Below are 23,467 nucleotides of genomic sequence, written 5' to 3'. Positions count from 1 at the left end.
AGAGTGCGAGGAACACTTTAAATCGACTCATAAAAGAAATTCGGATGGTCGTTTTGTAGTCAGTCTTCCATTAAAGAATTCGACTGATACTCTGGGTGAATCTAGGAGCAGAGCTGGAAAAAGATTCTTTAATCTAGAACGAAAACTTCAGAATAATCCTATCATGAAGGATATGTATGTTTTATTTATGGACGAATATATTTCAATGGGTCATATGTCTAAGGTTGAGGAGCCTACAGACCCAGCTCACTTCTATCTTCCACACCATGGAGTCCTTAAGGAGAATAGTCTCACTACTCAGCTGCGTGTAGTGTTCGATGGTTCTTGCCCTACCACTTCAGGTGTTTCAGTTAACGATCTTCAAATGGTCGGACCAGTCGTCCAAAATGATCTTATATCAATTCTATTTCGATTTAGGCAACACACTTATGTGGCTTCTGCTGACATCGCCAAAATGTATCGGCAAATTCTCGTTTGTCCTTCTGAACGAAACCTCCAGCTAATTCTGTGGAGACGGGATCCTCAGGAGCCTTTGCAAACTTATTCTCTGAACACGGTAACTTACGGCACTGCCTCTGCCAGCTTTCTTGCTACAAGATGCCTGCTTCAATTATCTTATGAAAATTCTGAGCAGTATCCTCAAGCTGCAAAGATTATTAAAAATGATTTCTACGTGGATGACCTCCTGACGGGGTCTGATTCAGCCTCAGAGCTTCTTCAACATTGTCAAGAAATTAATCATATATTATCAAAAGGTTGTTTCCCTCTTCGAAAGTGGGTTTCGAACGACCCTTCACTTCTTACAGATATTCAGGATTCTTTGGTCCCTTCAGATCTTCCTTTCTCGCTAGGTTCTTTTGAAATTACAAGAACTCTGGGACTGCAGTGGTGTCCAAAATCCGACCTTCTTCAGTATCATATATCCTCTGACGTTCTTCCTAGAACGGTTACTAAAAGGTCTATACTTTCTGGGATAGCCCATATATTCGATCCTCTTGGTCTTCTTAGCGCCACAATTATCATTGTAAAAATTTTAATGCAACGGCTGTGGTTGGAAGGCTTGGAGTGGGATCAAGCTGTACCTCTAGACATCCACACGAAGTGGCTTTCATTTCGGGATCAGCTCTGCCATTTAAACAATGTAAGAATTCCTAGACATGCTATCATTGCAAATGCTTCAACTATTGAACTGCATGGCTTCTCTGACGCTAGCGAAGCTGCATATGGTGGCGTTATTTATATTCGAAGTATTGATCACCGAGGTAATATATCGGTGCGTCTCTTTTGTGCCAAGACAAGAGTATCTCCTTTAAAAAAAATTAGCCTTCCTCGATTGGAACTTTGTGGAGCCTTGATATTGTCACGGCTCGTGAAGAAAGTCACAGAATCGCTCAGTCTTCAATTTCATGATATTGTTCTTTGGACAGATTCCACTATCGTCTTAGGGTGGATCAGAACCTCGCCACATATTCTTAAAACATTCGTGGCTAATAGAGTGTCTGAAATTCAATCCAGCACTTCGTCTAGCGCTTGGAGACATGTCGGTACCAAGGATAATCCTGCGGATTTATTGTCCCGAGGTGTGGAACCCAGTCGACTTGCGTCATCAAAAATTTGGTGGCACGGTCCTCCCTTCCTCATGGAATCTCCTAGTAGTTGGCCGGTCCTAATCATTCAGCCTGAGCAAGATCTTCCGGAGACTAAGAAAGTTACTCATTCTTTGGTCACAAGCTTCGTGCAATTCTTTCCATTCCAGAATTACAGCAATTTCTCGTTTCTCACAAGAGTCATTGCTCGTTGTTTGCGTCTCTTCCGAAATAGTTCAGGGTCAAGATGCAGAGTTTCCGATCCTCTCACCACCATACAGCTTCAAGCCTCTGTCATATGTATTGCAAAGATGGTTCAAGCAGAGATATTTCCAAAGGAACTTCATAACCTTTCCAAGGGAAAATCGCTGTCTTCTAAAAGTAAAATTCTTTCTTTAAATCCATTTCTGGATAGTGATGGAGTAATCAGAGTTGGTGGTAGATTACGCAACTCTAAATATGATTTTAATAAAAGACATCCAATACTTCTTCCTGCAAATCATCCTGTTACGACTATGATCTTTCGGTCGGAGCATCTAAGGTTGTTGCATGCCGGTCCTCAGCACTTATTGTCCGTCGTTCGTGAACGTTTTTGGCCTATTTCAGGTAGATCTATTGCGAAACAGGTTGTTCGTCAATGTATACGCTGTTTTCGTGCCAATCCTCCTCAGTGTACACCCATGATGGGAGATCTTCCTGCATCTAGAGTAAATCCATCGTTTCCGTTTTCAATCACGGGAGTGGACTATGCAGGCCCGTTCACTCTCAAAACAAGACAAGGCAGAAACCCAGGTACTTACAAGGCTTATGTTAGTCTTTTTATTTGTCTAGCTACTAAAGCGATACACTTGGAACTGGTCACAGACTTAACTACATCTTGCTTCCTCGCTGCTTTAAGACGATTTATAGCTAGAAGAGGCAAGCCAGTTCAAATTATGTCCGATAATGGCACGAACTTCGTAGGTTGTCGTAACGAGCTTAAGCATCTCGGTAAGTTTATCAAATCTAATGAAAAACAAATCGCGGAATCATGCTGCAATGATGAAATCAATTGGCAATTTATTCCTTCGCATTCCCCTCATTTCGGCGGAATATGGGAGGCGGGAGTAAAATCTATGAAATCGCATTTAAAAAGAATCGTTACGGGATCTCATTTAACTTATGAAGACTTTTCAACTGTGCTCACTCAGGTGGAAGGTATACTAAATTCACGCCCTTTAAGTCCTATGTCCTCCGATCCTTCAGACCTTTTACCTATAACCCCGGCTCACTTTCTGATTGGGAGGTCCATGAATTTCATACCAGAAGTAGACGTTTCTAATGTCAACCCTCTTCGGTTATCAAGATTTGAACATCTTCAGCAACTCCATCAACATTTTTGGCAAAGATGGTCTTTGGAGTACGTTTCGGAGATGCAGCAGAGACAAAAGTGGAAGGTGAATCAATTCCAAATCAAGGTTGGTGCTCTTGTCCTAATTAAAAGTAAGGACGCACCTCCTCTCCAGTGGTCCCTGGGACGTGTGGAACAGTTGCATCCAGGGGCTGACAACATTTCAAGGGTTGTCACACTTAAAACAGCTAAAGGACTCGTTCGTGTAGCAGTTGTGAACATTTGCCCACTTCCAAGTGAATAAAAGTCGCCAGGTGACAGTGATTATTTATTGACTGTAATATATTACGTTTAATTTCATTTTTAATTTATTGAAAGCTTTCCCTTTCAAGGTGGGGGGCATGTTTACGATTTAAATTAATTTGTTATATTTTATTTAATATTTATTTAAATCCCGCTGCGACGGGCCTGGACTGTTTTTGTCACAACATATAGATCCAAAATCTAGTACCGAACCAGCCGGTTTTCATATATTTTTATTTTTATGTATAATGACTTGGCCTCGAGACTGTGGAGAATAAACACGTTCTTTGTCACGCATTTTTGTAAAATTGTACAGTAGTCAGTTCTTAAATAAATTCGTAAAACTGTTATCTACGTTATTGTCACTCTACTGAAGTGAAAGAGATGTATTCTCATCAACCACCACCGTTTCAATTTGTTCAGTTTAAAATAATAAATTTAAAATTTGCTCCAGCACCTTTATGCTTCTCATATGCTTCTTCCAACAGTGAAAGTTCTAATATTCTCTTTGCACGATTTATATTGCAAATCTATATATATAAAAGAAAGTCGAGGTTGTGTTAGTTACACCATTTATAACTCGAGAACGACTGAACAGATTTTTATGAAATTTTACATGTATATTCTAGCGGTCTGGGAATAGGATAATATGGAGTTTCATACCCGTACGTCATAAGGGGTGTTGCCCCCCCTGATATATTTTTTTAATTTTGGGAAAAACCGTTTTTTACTATTTTTATGAGATGTAGAAGCAAAAGATACATGCAATCCTAAATTTTCAATTTTTTATCTCAGACCGTTATTTTTTAATAGCCATTTAAATATTTTACATCTATATATATAAAAGAAAGTCGAGGTTGTGTTAGTTACACCATTTATAACTCGAGAACGACTGAACAGATTTTTAAAATTTTACATGTATATTCTAGCGGTCTGGGAATAGGATAATATGGAGTTTCATACCCGTACGTCATAAGGGGTGTTGCCCCCCATGATATATTTTTTTAATTTTTGGAAAAACCGTTTTTTACTATTTTTATGAGATGTAGAAGCAAAAGATACATACAATCCTAAATTTTCAATTTTTTATCTCAGACCGTTATTTTTTAATAGCCATTTAAATATTTTACATCTATATATATAAAAGAAAGTCGAGGTTGTGTTAGTTACACCATTTATAACTCGAGAACGACTGAACAGATTTTTATGAAATTTTACATGTATATTCTAGCGGTCTGGGAATAGGATAATATGGAGTTTCATACCCGTACGTCATAAGGGGTGTTGCCCCCCCTGATATATTTTTTTAATTTTCGGAAAAACCGTTTTTTACTATTTTTATGAGATGTAGAAGCAAAAGATACATACAATCCTAAATTTTCAATTTTTTATCTCAGACCGTTATTTTTTAATAGCCATTTAAATATTTTACATCTATATATATAAAAGAAAGTCGAGGTTGTGTTAGTTACACCATTTATAACTCGAGAACGACTGAACAGATTTTTATGAAATTTTACATGTATATTCTAGCGGTCTGGGAATAGGATAATATGGAGTTTCATACCCGTACGTCATAAGGGGTGTTGCCCCCCCTGATATATTTTTTTAATTTTCGGAAAAACCGTTTTTTACTATTTTTATGAGATGTAGAAGCAAAAGATACATACAATCCTAAATTTTCAATTTTTTATCTCAGACCGTTATTTTTTAATAGCCATTTAAATATTTTACATCTATATATATAAAAGAAAGTCGAGGTTGTGTTAGTTACACCATTTATAACTCGAGAACGACTGAACAGATTTTTATGAAATTTTACATGTATATTCTAGCGGTCTGGGAATAGGATAATATGGAGTTTCATACCCGTACGTCATAAGGGGTGTTGCCCCCCCTGATATATTTTTTTAATTTTCGGAAAAACCGTTTTTTACTATTTTTATGAGATGTAGAAGCAAAAGATACATACAATCCTAAATTTTCAATTTTTTATCTCAGATCGTTATTTTTTAATAGCCATTTAAATATTTTACATCTATATATATAAAAGAAAGTCGAGGTTGTGTTAGTTACACCATTTATAACTCGAGAACGACTGAACAGATTTTTATGAAATTTTACATGTATATTCTAGCGGTCTGGGAATAGGATAATATGGAGTTTCATACCCGTACGTCATAAGGGGTGTTGCCCCCCCTGATATATTTTTTTAATTTTCGGAAAAACCGTTTTTTACTATTTTTATGAGATGTAGAAGCAAAAGATACATACAATCCTAAATTTTCAATTTTTTATCTCAGACCGTTATTTTTTAATAGCCATTTAAATATTTTACATCTATATATATAAAAGAAAGTCGAGGTTGTGTTAGTTACACCATTTATAACTCGAGAACGACTGAACAGATTTTTATGAAATTTTACATGTATATTCTAGCGGTCTGGGAATAGGATAATATGGAGTTTCATACCCGTACGTCATAAGGGGTGTTGCCCCCCCTGATATATTTTTTTAATTTTCGGAAAAACCGTTTTTTACTATTTTTATGAGATGTAGAAGCAAAAGATACATACAATCCTAAATTTTCAATTTTTTATCTCAGACCGTTATTTTTTAATAGCCATTTAAATATTTTACATCTATATATATAAAAGAAAGTCGAGGTTGTGTTAGTTACACCATTTATAACTCGAGAACGACTGAACAGATTTTTATGAAATTTTACATGTATATTCTAGCGGTCTGGGAATAGGATAATATGGAGTTTCATACCCGTACGTCATAAGGGGTGTTGCCCCCCCTGATATATTTTTTTAATTTTGGGAAAAACCGTTTTTTACTATTTTTATGAGATGTAGAAGCAAAAGATACATGCAATCCTAAATTTTCAATTTTTTATCTCAGACCGTTATTTTTTAATAGCCATTTAAATATTTTACATCTATATATATAAAAGAAAGTCGAGGTTGTGTTAGTTACACCATTTATAACTCGAGAACGACTGAACAGATTTTTAAAATTTTACATGTATATTCTAGCGGTCTGGGAATAGGATAATATGGAGTTTCATACCCGTACGTCATAAGGGGTGTTGCCCCCCCTGATATATTTTTTTAATTTTTGGAAAAACCGTTTTTTACTATTTTTATGAGATGTAGAAGCAAAAGATACATACAATCCTAAATTTTCAATTTTTTATCTCAGACCGTTATTTTTTAATAGCCATTTAAATATTTTACATCTATATATATAAAAGAAAGTCGAGGTTGTGTTAGTTACACCATTTATAACTCGAGAACGACTGAACAGATTTTTATGAAATTTTACATGTATATTCTAGCGGTCTGGGAATAGGATAATATGGAGTTTCATACCCGTACGTCATAAGGGGTGTTGCCCCCCCTGATATATTTTTTTAATTTTCGGAAAAACCGTTTTTTACTATTTTTATGAGATGTAGAAGCAAAAGATACATACAATCCTAAATTTTCAATTTTTTATCTCAGACCGTTATTTTTTAATAGCCATTTAAATATTTTACATCTATATATATAAAAGAAAGTCGAGGTTGTGTTAGTTACACCATTTATAACTCGAGAACGACTGAACAGATTTTTATGAAATTTTACATGTATATTCTAGCGGTCTGGGAATAGGATAATATGGAGTTTCATACCCGTACGTCATAAGGGGTGTTGCCCCCCCTGATATATTTTTTTAATTTTCGGAAAAACCGTTTTTTACTATTTTTATGAGATGTAGAAGCAAAAGATACATACAATCCTAAATTTTCAATTTTTTATCTCAGACCGTTATTTTTTAATAGCCATTTAAATATTTTACATCTATATATATAAAAGAAAGTCGAGGTTGTGTTAGTTACACCATTTATAACTCGAGAACGACTGAACAGATTTTTATGAAATTTTACATGTATATTCTAGCGGTCTGGGAATAGGATAATATGGAGTTTCATACCCGTACGTCATAAGGGGTGTTGCCCCCCCTGATATATTTTTTTAATTTTCGGAAAAACCGTTTTTTACTATTTTTATGAGATGTAGAAGCAAAAGATACATACAATCCTAAATTTCCAATTTTTTATCTCAGACCGTTATTTTTTAATAGCCATTTAAATATTTTACATCTATATATATAAAAGAAAGTCGAGGTTGTGTTAGTTACACCATTTATAACTCGAGAACGACTGAACAGATTTTTATGAAATTTTACATGTATATTCTAGCGGTCTGGGAATAGGATAATATGGAGTTTCATACCCGTACGTCATAAGGGGTGTTGCCCCCCCTGATATATTTTTTTAATTTTGGGAAAAACCGTTTTTTACTATTTTTATGAGATGTAGAAGCAAAAGATACATGCAATCCTAAATTTTCAATTTTTTATCTCAGACCGTTATTTTTTAATAGCCATTTAAATATTTTACATCTATATATATAAAAGAAAGTCGAGGTTGTGTTAGTTACACCATTTATAACTCGAGAACGACTGAACAGATTTTTAAAATTTTACATGTATATTCTAGCGGTCTGGGAATAGGATAATATGGAGTTTCATACCCGTACGTCATAAGGGGTGTTGCCCCCCCTGATATATTTTTTTAATTTTTGGAAAAACCGTTTTTTACTATTTTTATGAGATGTAGAAGCAAAAGATACATACAATCCTAAATTTTCAATTTTTTATCTCAGACCGTTATTTTTTAATAGCCATTTAAATATTTTACATCTATATATATAAAAGAAAGTCGAGGTTGTGTTAGTTACACCATTTATAACTCGAGAACGACTGAACAGATTTTTATGAAATTTTACATGTATATTCTAGCGGTCTGGGAATAGGATAATATGGAGTTTCATACCCGTACGTCATAAGGGGTGTTGCCCCCCCTGATATATTTTTTTAATTTTCGGAAAAACCGTTTTTTACTATTTTTATGAGATGTAGAAGCAAAAGATACATACAATCCTAAATTTTCAATTTTTTATCTCCGACCGTTATTTTTTAATAGCCATTTAAATATTTTACATCTATATATATAAAAGAAAGTCGAGGTTGTGTTAGTTACACCATTTATAACTCGAGAACGACTGAACAGATTTTTATGAAATTTTACATGTATATTCTAGCGGTCTGGGAATAGGATAATATGGAGTTTCATACCCGTACGTCATAAGGGGTGTTGCCCCCCCTGATATATTTTTTTAATTTTCGGAAAAACCGTTTTTTACTATTTTTATGAGATGTAGAAGCAAAAGATACATACAATCCTAAATTTTCAATTTTTTATCTCAGACCGTTATTTTTTAATAGCCATTTAAATATTTTACATCTATATATATAAAAGAAAGTCGAGGTTGTGTTAGTTACACCATTTATAACTCGAGAACGACTGAACAGATTTTTATGAAATTTTACATGTATATTCTAGCGGTCTGGGAATAGGATAATATGGAGTTTCATACCCGTACGTCATAAGGGGTGTTGCCCCCCCTGATATATTTTTTTAATTTTCGGAAAAACCGTTTTTTACTATTTTTATGAGATGTAGAAGCAAAAGATACATACAATCCTAAATTTTCAATTTTTTATCTCAGACCGTTATTTTTTAATAGCCATTTAAATATTTTACATCTATATATATAAAAGAAAGTCGAGGTTGTGTTAGTTACACCATTTATAACTCGAGAACGACTGAACAGATTTTTATGAAATTTTACATGTATATTCTAGCGGTCTGGGAATAGGATAATATGGAGTTTCATACCCGTACGTCATAAGGGGTGTTGCCCCCCCTGATATATTTTTTTAATTTTCGGAAAAACCGTTTTTTACTATTTTTATGAGATGTAGAAGCAAAAGATACATACAATCCTAAATTTTCAATTTTTTATCTCAGACCGTTATTTTTTAATAGCCATTTAAATATTTTACATCTATATATATAAAAGAAAGTCGAGGTTGTGTTAGTTACACCATTTATAACTCGAGAACGACTGAACAGATTTTTATGAAATTTTACATGTATATTCTAGCGGTCTGGGAATAGGATAATATGGAGTTTCATACCCGTACGTCATAAGGGGTGTTGCCCCCCCTGATATATTTTTTTAATTTTCGGAAAAACCGTTTTTTACTATTTTTATGAGATGTAGAAGCAAAAGATACATACAATCCTAAATTTTCAATTTTTTATCTCAGACCGTTATTTTTTAATAGCCATTTAAATATTTTACATCTATATATATAAAAGAAAGTCGAGGTTGTGTTAGTTACACCATTTATAACTCGAGAACGACTGAACAGATTTTTATGAAATTTTACATGTATATTCTAGCTGTCTGGGAATAGGATAATATGGAGTTTCATACCCGTACGTCATAAGGGGTGTTGCCCCCCCTGATATATTTTTTTAATTTTCGGAAAAACCGTTTTTTACTATTTTTATGAGATGTAGAAGCAAAAGATACATACAATCCTAAATTTTCAATTTTTTATCTCAGACCGTTATTTTTTAATAGCCATTTAAATATTTTACATCTATATATATAAAAGAAAGTCGAGGTTGTGTTAGTTACACCATTTATAACTCGAGAACGACTGAACAGATTTTTATGAAATTTTACATGTATATTCTAGCGGTCTGGGAATAGGATAATATGGAGTTTCATACCCGTACGTCATAAGGGGTGTTGCCCCCCCTGATATATTTTTTTAATTTTCGGAAAAACCGTTTTTTACTATTTTTATGAGATGTAGAAGCAAAAGATACATACAATCCTAAATTTTCAATTTTTTATCTCAGACCGTTATTTTTTAATAGCCATTTAAATATTTTACATCTATATATATAAAAGAAAGTCGAGGTTGTGTTAGTTACACCATTTATAACTCGAGAACGACTGAACAGATTTTTATGAAATTTTACATGTATATTCTAGCGGTCTGGGAATAGGATAATATGGAGTTTCATACCCGTACGTCATAAGGGGTGTTGCCCCCCCTGATATATTTTTTTAATTTTGGGAAAAACCGTTTTTTACTATTTTTATGAGATGTAGAAGCAAAAGATACATGCAATCCTAAATTTTCAATTTTTTATCTCAGACCGTTATTTTTTAATAGCCATTTAAATATTTTACATCTATATATATAAAAGAAAGTCGAGGTTGTGTTAGTTACACCATTTATAACTCGAGAACGACTGAACAGATTTTTAAAATTTTACATGTATATTCTAGCGGTCTGGGAATAGGATAATATGGAGTTTCATACCCGTACGTCATAAGGGGTGTTGCCCCCCCTGATATATTTTTTTAATTTTTGGAAAAACCGTTTTTTACTATTTTTATGAGATGTAGAAGCAAAAGATACATACAATCCTAAATTTTCAATTTTTTATCTCAGACCGTTATTTTTTAATAGCCATTTAAATATTTTACATCTATATATATAAAAGAAAGTCGAGGTTGTGTTAGTTACACCATTTATAACTCGAGAACGACTGAACAGATTTTTATGAAATTTTACATGTATATTCTAGCGGTCTGGGAATAGGATAATATGGAGTTTCATACCCGTACGTCATAAGGGGTGTTGCCCCCCCTGATATATTTTTTTAATTTTCGGAAAAACCGTTTTTTACTATTTTTATGAGATGTAGAAGCAAAAGATACATACAATCCTAAATTTTCAATTTTTTATCTCAGACCGTTATTTTTTAATAGCCATTTAAATATTTTACATCTATATATATAAAAGAAAGTCGAGGTTGTGTTAGTTACACCATTTATAACTCGAGAACGACTGAACAGATTTTTATGAAATTTTACATGTATATTCTAGCGGTCTGGGAATAGGATAATATGGAGTTTCATACCCGTACGTCATAAGGGGTGTTGCCCCCCCTGATATATTTTTTTAATTTTCGGAAAAACCGTTTTTTACTATTTTTATGAGATGTAGAAGCAAAAGATACATACAATCCTAAATTTTCAATTTTTTATCTCAGACCGTTATTTTTTAATAGCCATTTAAATATTTTACATCTATATATATAAAAGAAAGTCGAGGTTGTGTTAGTTACACCATTTATAACTCGAGAACGACTGAACAGATTTTTATGAAATTTTACATGTATATTCTAGCGGTCTGGGAATAGGATAATATGGAGTTTCATACCCGTACGTCATAAGGGGTGTTGCCCCCCCTGATATATTTTTTTAATTTTCGGAAAAACCGTTTTTTACTATTTTTATGAGATGTAGAAGCAAAAGATACATACAATCCTAAATTTTCAATTTTTTATCTCAGACCGTTATTTTTTAATAGCCATTTAAATATTTTACATCTATATATATAAAAGAAAGTCGAGGTTGTGTTAGTTACACCATTTATAACTCGAGAACGACTGAACAGATTTTTATGAAATTTTACATGTATATTCTAGCGGTCTGGGAATAGGATAATATGGAGTTTCATACCCGTACGTCATAAGGGGTGTTGCCCCCCCTGATATATTTTTTTAATTTTGGGAAAAACCGTTTTTTACTATTTTTATGAGATGTAGAAGCAAAAGATACATGCAATCCTAAATTTTCAATTTTTTATCTCAGACCGTTATTTTTTAATAGCCATTTAAATATTTTACATCTATATATATAAAAGAAAGTCGAGGTTGTGTTAGTTACACCATTTATAACTCGAGAACGACTGAACAGATTTTTAAAATTTTACATGTATATTCTAGCGGTCTGGGAATAGGATAATATGGAGTTTCATACCCGTACGTCATAAGGGGTGTTGCCCCCCCTGATATATTTTTTTAATTTTTGGAAAAACCGTTTTTTACTATTTTTATGAGATGTAGAAGCAAAAGATACATACAATCCTAAATTTTCAATTTTTTATCTCAGACCGTTATTTTTTAATAGCCATTTAAATATTTTACATCTATATATATAAAAGAAAGTCGAGGTTGTGTTAGTTACACCATTTATAACTCGAGAACGACTGAACAGATTTTTATGAAATTTTACATGTATATTCTAGCGGTCTGGGAATAGGATAATATGGAGTTTCATACCCGTACGTCATAAGGGGTGTTGCCCCCCCTGATATATTTTTTTAATTTTCGGAAAAACCGTTTTTTACTATTTTTATGAGATGTAGAAGCAAAAGATACATACAATCCTAAATTTTCAATTTTTTATCTCCGACCGTTATTTTTTAATAGCCATTTAAATATTTTACATCTATATATATAAAAGAAAGTCGAGGTTGTGTTAGTTACACCATTTATAACTCGAGAACGACTGAACAGATTTTTATGAAATTTTACATGTATATTCTAGCGGTCTGGGAATAGGATAATATGGAGTTTCATACCCGTACGTCATAAGGGGTGTTGCCCCCCCTGATATATTTTTTTAATTTTCGGAAAAACCGTTTTTTACTATTTTTATGAGATGTAGAAGCAAAAGATACATACAATCCTAAATTTTCAATTTTTTATCTCAGACCGTTATTTTTTAATAGCCATTTAAATATTTTACATCTATATATATAAAAGAAAGTCGAGGTTGTGTTAGTTACACCATTTATAACTCGAGAACGACTGAACAGATTTTTATGAAATTTTACATGTATATTCTAGCGGTCTGGGAATAGGATAATATGGAGTTTCATACCCGTACGTCATAAGGGGTGTTGCCCCCCCTGATATATTTTTTTAATTTTCGGAAAAACCGTTTTTTACTATTTTTATGAGATGTAGAAGCAAAAGATACATACAATCCTAAATTTTCAATTTTTTATCTCAGATCGTTATTTTTTAATAGCCATTTAAATATTTTACATCTATATATATAAAAGAAAGTCGAGGTTGTGTTAGTTACACCATTTATAACTCGAGAACGACTGAACAGATTTTTATGAAATTTTACATGTATATTCTAGCGGTCTGGGAATAGGATAATATGGAGTTTCATACCCGTACGTCATAAGGGGTGTTGCCCCCCCTGATATATTTTTTTAATTTTCGGAAAAACCGTTTTTTACTATTTTTATGAGATGTAGAAGCAAAAGATACATACAATCCTAAATTTTCAATTTTTTATCTCAGACCGTTATTTTTTAATAGCCATTTAAATATTTTACATCTATATATATAAAAGAAAGTCGAGGTTGTGTTAGTTACACCATTTATAACTCGAGAACGACTGAACAGATTTTTATGAAATTTTACATGTATATTCTAGCGGTCTGGGAATAGGATAATATGGAGTTTCATACCCGTACGTCATAAGGGGTGTTGCCCCCCCTGATATATTTTTTTAATTTTCGGAAAAACCGTTTTTTACTATTTTTATGAGATGTAGAAGCAAAAGATACATACAATCCTAAATTTTCAATTTTTTATCTCAGACCGTTATTTTTTAATAGCCATTTAAATATTTTACATCTATATATATAAAAGAAAGTCGAGGTTGTGTTAGTTACACCATTTATAACTCGAGAACGACTGAACAGATTTTTATGAAATTTTACATGTATATTCTAGCGGTCTGGGAATAGGATAATATGGAGTTTCATACCCGTACGTCATAAGGGGTGTTGCCCCCCCTGATATATTTTTTTAATTTTGGGAAAAACCGTTTTTTACTATTTTTATGAGATGTAGAAGCAAAAGATACATGCAATCCTAAATTTTCAATTTTTTATCTCAGACCGTTATTTTTTAATAGCCATTTAAATATTTTACATCTATATATATAAAAGAAAGTCGAGGTTGTGTTAGTTACACCATTTATAACTCGAGAACGACTGAACAGATTTTTAAAATTTTACATGTATATTCTAGCGGTCTGGGAATAGGATAATATGGAGTTTCATACCCGTACGTCATAAGGGGTGTTGCCCCCCCTGATATATTTTTTTAATTTTTGGAAAAACCGTTTTTTACTATTTTTATGAGATGTAGAAGCAAAAGATACATACAATCCTAAATTTTCAATTTTTTATCTCAGACCGTTATTTTTTAATAGCCATTTAAATATTTTACATCTATATATATAAAAGAAAGTCGAGGTTGTGTTAGTTACACCATTTATAACTCGAGAACGACTGAACAGATTTTTATGAAATTTTACATGTATATTCTAGCGGTCTGGGAATAGGATAATATGGAGTTTCATACCCGTACGTCATAAGGGGTGTTGCCCCCCCTGATATATTTTTTTAATTTTCGGAAAAACCGTTTTTTACTATTTTTATGAGATGTAGAAGCAAAAGATACATACAATCCTAAATTTTCAATTTTTTATCTCAGACCGTTATTTTTTAATAGCCATTTAAATATTTTACATCTATATATATAAAAGAAAGTCGAGGTTGTGTTAGTTACACCATTTATAACTCGAGAACGACTGAACAGATTTTTATGAAATTTTACATGTATATTCTAGCGGTCTGGGAATAGGATAATATGGAGTTTCATACCCGTACGTCATAAGGGGTGTTGCCCCCCCTGATATATTTTTTTAATTTTCGGAAAAACCGTTTTTTACTATTTTTATGAGATGTAGAAGCAAAAGATACATACAATCCTAAATTTTCAATTTTTTATCTCAGACCGTTATTTTTTAATAGCCATTTAAATATTTTACATCTATATATATAAAAGAAAGTCGAGGTTGTGTTAGTTACACCATTTATAACTCGAGAACGACTGAACAGATTTTTATGAAATTTTACATGTATATTCTAGCGGTCTGGGAATAGGATAATATGGAGTTTCATACCCGTACGTCATAAGGGGTGTTGCCCCCCCTGATATATTTTTTTAATTTTCGGAAAAACCGTTTTTTACTATTTTTATGAGATGTAGAAGCAAAAGATACATACAATCCTAAATTTTCAATTTTTTATCTCAGACCGTTATTTTTTAATAGCCATTTAAATATTTTACATCTATATATATAAAAGAAAGTCGAGGTTGTGTTAGTTACACCATTTATAACTCGAGAACGACTGAACAGATTTTTATGAAATTTTACATGTATATTCTAGCGGTCTGGGAATAGGATAATATGGAGTTTCATACCCGTACGTCATAAGGGGTGTTGCCCCCCCTGATATATTTTTTTAATTTTGGGAAAAACCGTTTTTTACTATTTTTATGAGATGTAGAAGCAAAAGATACATGCAATCCTAAATTTTCAATTTTTTATCTCAGACCGTTATTTTTTAATAGCCATTTAAATATTTTACATCTATATATATAAAAGAAAGTCGAGGTTGTGTTAGTTACACCATTTATAACTCGAGAACGACTGAACAGATTTTTAAAATTTTACATGTATATTCTAGCGGTCTGGGAATAGGATAATATGGAGTTTCATACCCGTACGTCATAAGGGGTGTTGCCCCCCCTGATATATTTTTTTAATTTTTGGAAAAACCGTTTTTTACTATTTTTATGAGATGTAGAAGCAAAAGATACATACAATCCTAAATTTTCAATTTTTTATCTCAGACCGTTATTTTTTAATAGCCATTTAAATATTTTACATCTATATATATAAAAGAAAGTCGAGGTTGTGTTAGTTACACCATTTATAACTCGAGAACGACTGAACAGATTTTTATGAAATTTTACATGTATATTCTAGCGGTCTGGGAATAGGATAATATGGAGTTTCATACCCGTACGTCATAAGGGGTGTTGCCCCCCCTGATATATTTTTTTAATTTTCGGAAAAACCGTTTTTTACTATTTTTATGAGATGTAGAAGCAAAAGATACATACAATCCTAAATTTTCAATTTTTTATCTCCGACCGTTATTTTTTAATAGCCATTTAAATATTTTACATCTATATATATAAAAGAAAGTCGAGGTTGTGTTAGTTACACCATTTATAACTCGAGAACGACTGAACAGATTTTTATGAAATTTTACATGTATATTCTAGCGGTCTGGGAATAGGATAATATGGAGTTTCATACCCGTACGTCATAAGGGGTGTTGCCCCCCCTGATATATTTTTTTAATTTTCGGAAAAACCGTTTTTTACTATTTTTATGAGATGTAGAAGCAAAAGATACATACAATCCTAAATTTTCAATTTTTTATCTCAGACCGTTATTTTTTAATAGCCATTTAAATATTTTACATCTATATATATAAAAGAAAGTCGAGGTTGTGTTAGTTACACCATTTATAACTCGAGAACGACTGAACAGATTTTTATGAAATTTTACATGTATATTCTAGCGGTCTGGGAATAGGATAATATGGAGTTTCATACCCGTACGTCATAAGGGGTGTTGCCCCCCCTGATATATTTTTTTAATTTTCGGAAAAACCGTTTTTTACTATTTTTATGAGATGTAGAAGCAAAAGATACATACAATCCTAAATTTTCAATTTTTTATCTCAGACCGTTATTTTTTAATAGCCATTTAAATATTTTACATCTATATATATAAAAGAAAGTCGAGGTTGTGTTAGTTACACCATTTATAACTCGAGAACGACTGAACAGATTTTTATGAAATTTTACATGTATATTCTAGCGGTCTGGGAATAGGATAATATGGAGTTTCATACCCGTACGTCATAAGGGGTGTTGCCCCCCCTGATATATTTTTTTAATTTTCGGAAAAACCGTTTTTTACTATTTTTATGAGATGTAGAAGCAAAAGATACATACAATCCTAAATTTTCAATTTTTTATCTCAGACCGTTATTTTTTAATAGCCATTTAAATATTTTACATCTATATATATAAAAGAAAGTCGAGGTTGTGTTAGTTACACCATTTATAACTCGAGAACGACTGAACAGATTTTTATGAAATTTTACATGTATATTCTAGCGGTCTGGGAATAGGATAATATGGAGTTTCATACCCGTACGTCATAAGGGGTGTTGCCCCCCCTGATATATTTTTTTAATTTTCGGAAAAACCGTTTTTTACTATTTTTATGAGATGTAGAAGCAAAAGATACATACAATCCTAAATTTTCAATTTTTTATCTCAGACCGTTATTTTTTAATAGCCATTTAAATATTTTACATCTATATATATAAAAGAAAGTCGAGGTTGTGTTAGTTACACCATTTATAACTCGAGAACGACTGAACAGATTTTTATGAAATTTTACATGTATATTCTAGCGGTCTGGGAATAGGATAATATGGAGTTTCATACCCGTACGTCATAAGGGGTGTTGCCCCCCCTGATATATTTTTTTAATTTTCGGAAAAACCGTTTTTTACTATTTTTATGAGATGTAGAAGCAAAAGATACATACAATCCTAAATTTTCAATTTTTTATCTCAGACCGTTATTTTTTAATAGCCATTTAAATATTTTACATCTATATATATAAAAGAAAGTCGAGGTTGTGTTAGTTACACCATTTATAACTCGAGAACGACTGAACAGATTTTTATGAAATTTTACATGTATATTCTAGCGGTCTGGGAATAGGATAATATGGAGTTTCATACCCGTACGTCATAAGGGGTGTTGCCCCCCCTGATATATTTTTTTAATTTTCGGAAAAACCGTTTTTTACTATTTTTATGAGATGTAGAAGCAAAAGATACATACAATCCTAAATTTTCAATTTTTTATCTCAGACCGTTATTTTTTAATAGCCATTTAAATATTTTACATCTATATATATAAAAGAAAGTCGAGGTTGTGTTAGTTACACCATTTATAACTCGAGAACGACTGAACAGATTTTTATGAAATTTTACATGTATATTCTAGCGGTCTGGGAATAGGATAATATGGAGTTTCATACCCGTACGTCATAAGGGGTGTTGCCCCCCCTGATATATTTTTTTAATTTTGGGAAAAACCGTTTTTTACTATTTTTATGAGATGTAGAAGCAAAAGATACATGCAATCCTAAATTTTCAATTTTTTATCTCAGACCGTTATTTTTTAATAGCCATTTAAATATTTTACATCTATATATATAAAAGAAAGTCGAGGTTGTGTTAGTTACACCATTTATAACTCGAGAACGACTGAACAGATTTTTAAAATTTTACATGTATATTCTAGCGGTCTGGGAATAGGATAATATGGAGTTTCATACCCGTACGTCATAAGGGGTGTTGCCCCCCCTGATATATTTTTTTAATTTTTGGAAAAACCGTTTTTTACTATTTTTATGAGATGTAGAAGCAAAAGATACATACAATCCTAAATTTTCAATTTTTTATCTCAGACCGTTATTTTTTAATAGCCATTTAAATATTTTACATCTATATATATAAAAGAAAGTCGAGGTTGTGTTAGTTACACCATTTATAACTCGAGAACGACTGAACAGATTTTTATGAAATTTTACATGTATATTCTAGCGGTCTGGGAATAGGATAATATGGAGTTTCATACCCGTACGTCATAAGGGGTGTTGCCCCCCCTGATATATTTTTTTAATTTTCGGAAAAACCGTTTTTTACTATTTTTATGAGATGTAGAAGCAAAAGATACATACAATCCTAAATTTTCAATTTTTTATCTCAGACCGTTATTTTTTAATAGCCATTTAAATATTTTACATCTATATATATAAAAGAAAGTCGAGGTTGTGTTAGTTACACCATTTATAACTCGAGAACGACTGAACAGATTTTTATGAAATTTTACATGTATATTCTAGCGGTCTGGGAATAGGATAATATGGAGTTTCATACCCGTACGTCATAAGGGGTGTTGCCCCCCCTGATATATTTTTTTAATTTTCGGAAAAACCGTTTTTTACTATTTTTATGAGATGTAGAAGCAAAAGATACATACAATCCTAAATTTTCAATTTTTTATCTCAGACCGTTATTTTTTAATAGCCATTTAAATATTTTACATCTATATATATAAAAGAAAGTCGAGGTTGTGTTAGTTACACCATTTATAACTCGAGAACGACTGAACAGATTTTTATGAAATTTTACATGTATATTCTAGCGGTCTGGGAATAGGATAATATGGAGTTTCATACCCGTACGTCATAAGGGGTGTTGCCCCCCCTGATATATTTTTTTAATTTTCGGAAAAACCGTTTTTTACTATTTTTATGAGATGTAGAAGCAAAAGATACATACAATCCTAAATTTTCAATTTTTTATCTCAGACCGTTATTTTTTAATAGCCATTTAAATATTTTACATCTATATATATAAAAGAAAGTCGAGGTTGTGTTAGTTACACCATTTATAACTCGAGAACGACTGAACAGATTTTTATGAAATTTTACATGTATATTCTAGCGGTCTGGGAATAGGATAATATGGAGTTTCATACCCGTACGTCATAAGGGGTGTTGCCCCCCCTGATATATTTTTTTAATTTTGGGAAAAACCGTTTTTTACTATTTTTATGAGATGTAGAAGCAAAAGATACATGCAATCCTAAATTTTCAATTTTTTATCTCAGACCGTTATTTTTTAATAGCCATTTAAATATTTTACATCTATATATATAAAAGAAAGTCGAGGTTGTGTTAGTTACACCATTTATAACTCGAGAACGACTGAACAGATTTTTAAAATTTTACATGTATATTCTAGCGGTCTGGGAATAGGATAATATGGAGTTTCATACCCGTACGTCATAAGGGGTGTTGCCCCCCCTGATATATTTTTTTAATTTTTGGAAAAACCGTTTTTTACTATTTTTATGAGATGTAGAAGCAAAAGATACATACAATCCTAAATTTTCAATTTTTTATCTCAGACCGTTATTTTTTAATAGCCATTTAAATATTTTACATCTATATATATAAAAGAAAGTCGAGGTTGTGTTAGTTACACCATTTATAACTCGAGAACGACTGAACAGATTTTTATGAAATTTTACATGTATATTCTAGCGGTCTGGGAATAGGATAATATGGAGTTTCATACCCGTACGTCATAAGGGGTGTTGCCCCCCCTGATATATTTTTTTAATTTTCGGAAAAACCGTTTTTTACTATTTTTATGAGATGTAGAAGCAAAAGATACATACAATCCTAAATTTTCAATTTTTTATCTCCGACCGTTATTTTTTAATAGCCATTTAAATATTTTACATCTATATATATAAAAGAAAGTCGAGGTTGTGTTAGTTACACCATTTATAACTCGAGAACGACTGAACAGATTTTTATGAAATTTTACATGTATATTCTAGCGGTCTGGGAATAGGATAATATGGAGTTTCATACCCGTACGTCATAAGGGGTGTTGCCCCCCCTGATATATTTTTTTAATTTTCGGAAAAACCGTTTTTTACTATTTTTATGAGATGTAGAAGCAAAAGATACATACAATCCTAAATTTTCAATTTTTTATCTCAGACCGTTATTTTTTAATAGCCATTTAAATATTTTACATCTATATATATAAAAGAAAGTCGAGGTTGTGTTAGTTACACCATTTATAACTCGAGAACGACTGAACAGATTTTTATGAAATTTTACATGTATATTCTAGCGGTCTGGGAATAGGATAATATGGAGTTTCATACCCGTACGTCATAAGGGGTGTTGCCCCCCCTGATATATTTTTTTAATTTTCGGAAAAACCGTTTTTTACTATTTTTATGAGATGTAGAAGCAAAAGATACATACAATCCTAAATTTTCAATTTTTTATCTCAGACCGTTATTTTTTAATAGCCATTTAAATATTTTACATCTATATAAAAATTCGCCGGTCGCAGTGTTTGTTACCATACTCCTCCGAAACGACTTCACCGATTTTTATGAAATTTTGCAGGTATATTGGACTGTACTGGGAGTAGGTTGCTGTCTATATTTCATACCCGTATGTCATTAGGGGGTTGCCCATGACGCCGTAACTCTCACAATAATGACGTGAAAAATATGAAATTAAGTAGGTAGACTCCTTGCTGAATTCCGAGCAGAACCGTACTAAAATTTTTTGTCTAGCACAATCGGTGTCCGAAATACAATATCTCAAGCCGTAGGAATATTCTGAGGACAGAAGAAGAACGAGCGACAAATTTCATAGAAGAGAAGTGGCACAGTTTAACTTTGGGACTCAAATTGGGCAAAATATGAATTTTTTAATTTTGCGAAATTTTCAAAAAATATCTCTAAACGGAACCGTAAGCAGGAGAAAAATTCTGAGCACACGAAAAGAACAAGCAGCAAATTATAAAATTTTATTTAATTTTAATTCATTTTGTTTAATTTTATTTAGTTTAAGTATTTTATTTATTTTTGTTTATTTTATTTTATTTCATTTTATTAAATTTTATTTATTTTTATTAGACTATATTTTCTTTTATTTAATTTTATTATTATTTTTTAATTTATTTATTATTTTTATTTAATTCTTTTTTAACTTTATTTAATTGTATTTAAGTTAATATGATTTTATTTATTTGTATTTAATTTTATTCAGTTTTTTTTATTTTTATTTACGTTTATTCAATTTCATTTAATTTTAATTTACTTCATTTACTTTTTATTTAATTTTAATTGAATTTAATTTTATTTAATCAACACCTATAGACTTGGAATCTCCCCGAACCTAATAATAAATAGATGGTTGTTTTGAATGTAGATATAATAAAGCTGTTATATTCATTATAAGATAAACAAATTTAAGATTGTAACTGTTGCACTACAAACTTTATTTTGTTACTTCTAACTAAACTTTATTATTTCAAACATCATGTGTAATTAATTAAAAATAATAATAAAACCTCATTCACATCGAGCATTTTTGTTTATTAATTACGAATTCCTTTTGTTAATTTTAAGTTTATTGTATACAACAGTTTGTTTTTATCTATTGAGGCAGTACGAAGTCTGCCGGGTCAGCTAGTACATTATAAAATCATGCTATAATATTATAATATCTTCTTCTTTTGGTGCCTATTCGTTTCGAATATTAGCTATCATTCTGGCTATAATTATCATTCTGTATATAATATAATATAATATAATATAATGCTATAAAATATTGCTAATAATAACCAGTGGCGCCCAAAATCCCGACAGCTAAAATCCCGACGGCTAAAACACCGACACGCCAGAATAACGATACGCCAGAATCCCGACAGGCCAAAATGCCGACCTGCAACAATCCTCGCATAAGCAAAAGTCCCGACCACTACATTTTGAATATTTATTGTTTCCTTTTTAAATGCAATACCAAATCTTATTATAGAGTATTGAAATTCACAAATTAATTACTTACTAATTAGTACGGGTACTAAAATTATTATTTATTTTAAAAGAAAAAATCATTAAACACTTCATTTTATAATATAAAAGCTATACCTACTTACTGAAATGGATGGTTGTAAGAGACATGATAATATATATTATATGAAAGTAAACTTGAATTCAGGATTTGATTATACATATATTATTGGACTATATATTGGCAAAAAAAGTAATTTAATTCATATACCCATGTTAGAATCAACTATTTTCAATGGGTTAAAAAGTTAAAGTTAAAAAACACCAACGTTAAAAAGGGAATCATTAAATCCTTATATGATAGAGCCAAAATTACTTGTTCTAACGAAAATTCATTTTTAGAAGAAAAACAGTTGTTAACATATGTTTTATTAAAAAATAATTATCCTTTATCGTTTATAAATAGGGAATTTTCAAGATTGGATCGAATGGGACAGAATAACTTAAAGCGGGATCATACAACGTTCACAAGAAATAATACGAGGAAAATATCAGTACCATATATAAAAGGACTATCCGAGAAACTTAAAACAATAGAAAATAAATTCAACATTTCAACAACATTCAAAACAAAAAACACATTGTGATCTATTCTATCTAAAACTAAACCTAACAATGAACAAGGAAGAACAAAGAATTGCATCAAGACCATTAAACGTTAAAATAAGTAAACATCAGTCTTATATTAAAAATAGAGAATTTGATAGATCTCAAATATGTCAACACGCATGGGATAATGAACATAGAGTTCAATGGAGAGATTCAAGTATAGTCCTGAAAGAATCAGATAGTAAAAAGAGAAAAATCAAAGAAGCGGCTCTGATTATGCTAAATGAAACAAATTGTGTCGCAAATTCCTCGGTAGAATGCAGTAGGATGTGGTTACCATACTGAAAGAGGAAGTCAATAGAAAAAAATTCCACGATTAGTAAGTCAATAACATATGAAGTTAGTACAAATTTTATGTTTTAGTATTAGTTATTG

General features: G+C 31.5%; 1 protein-coding gene across 1 annotated transcript in view; it reads left to right on the top strand.

The window, feature by feature from the left end:
- LOC126882755 (uncharacterized) overlaps positions 1-23,467 on the top strand; it is a 39,535-nt gene that overhangs the window by 1,952 nt on the left and 14,116 nt on the right. The gene's annotated exons all lie outside the window — the stretch shown is intronic.

Source organism: Diabrotica virgifera, chromosome 3, assembly GCF_917563875.1.
Source record: "Diabrotica virgifera virgifera chromosome 3, PGI_DIABVI_V3a".
Classification (NCBI taxonomy): domain Eukaryota; kingdom Metazoa; phylum Arthropoda; class Insecta; order Coleoptera; family Chrysomelidae; genus Diabrotica; species Diabrotica virgifera.
The sequence above is the reverse complement of the archived record's forward strand: the minus strand, read 5'-3'. Positions and strand labels throughout refer to the sequence as shown.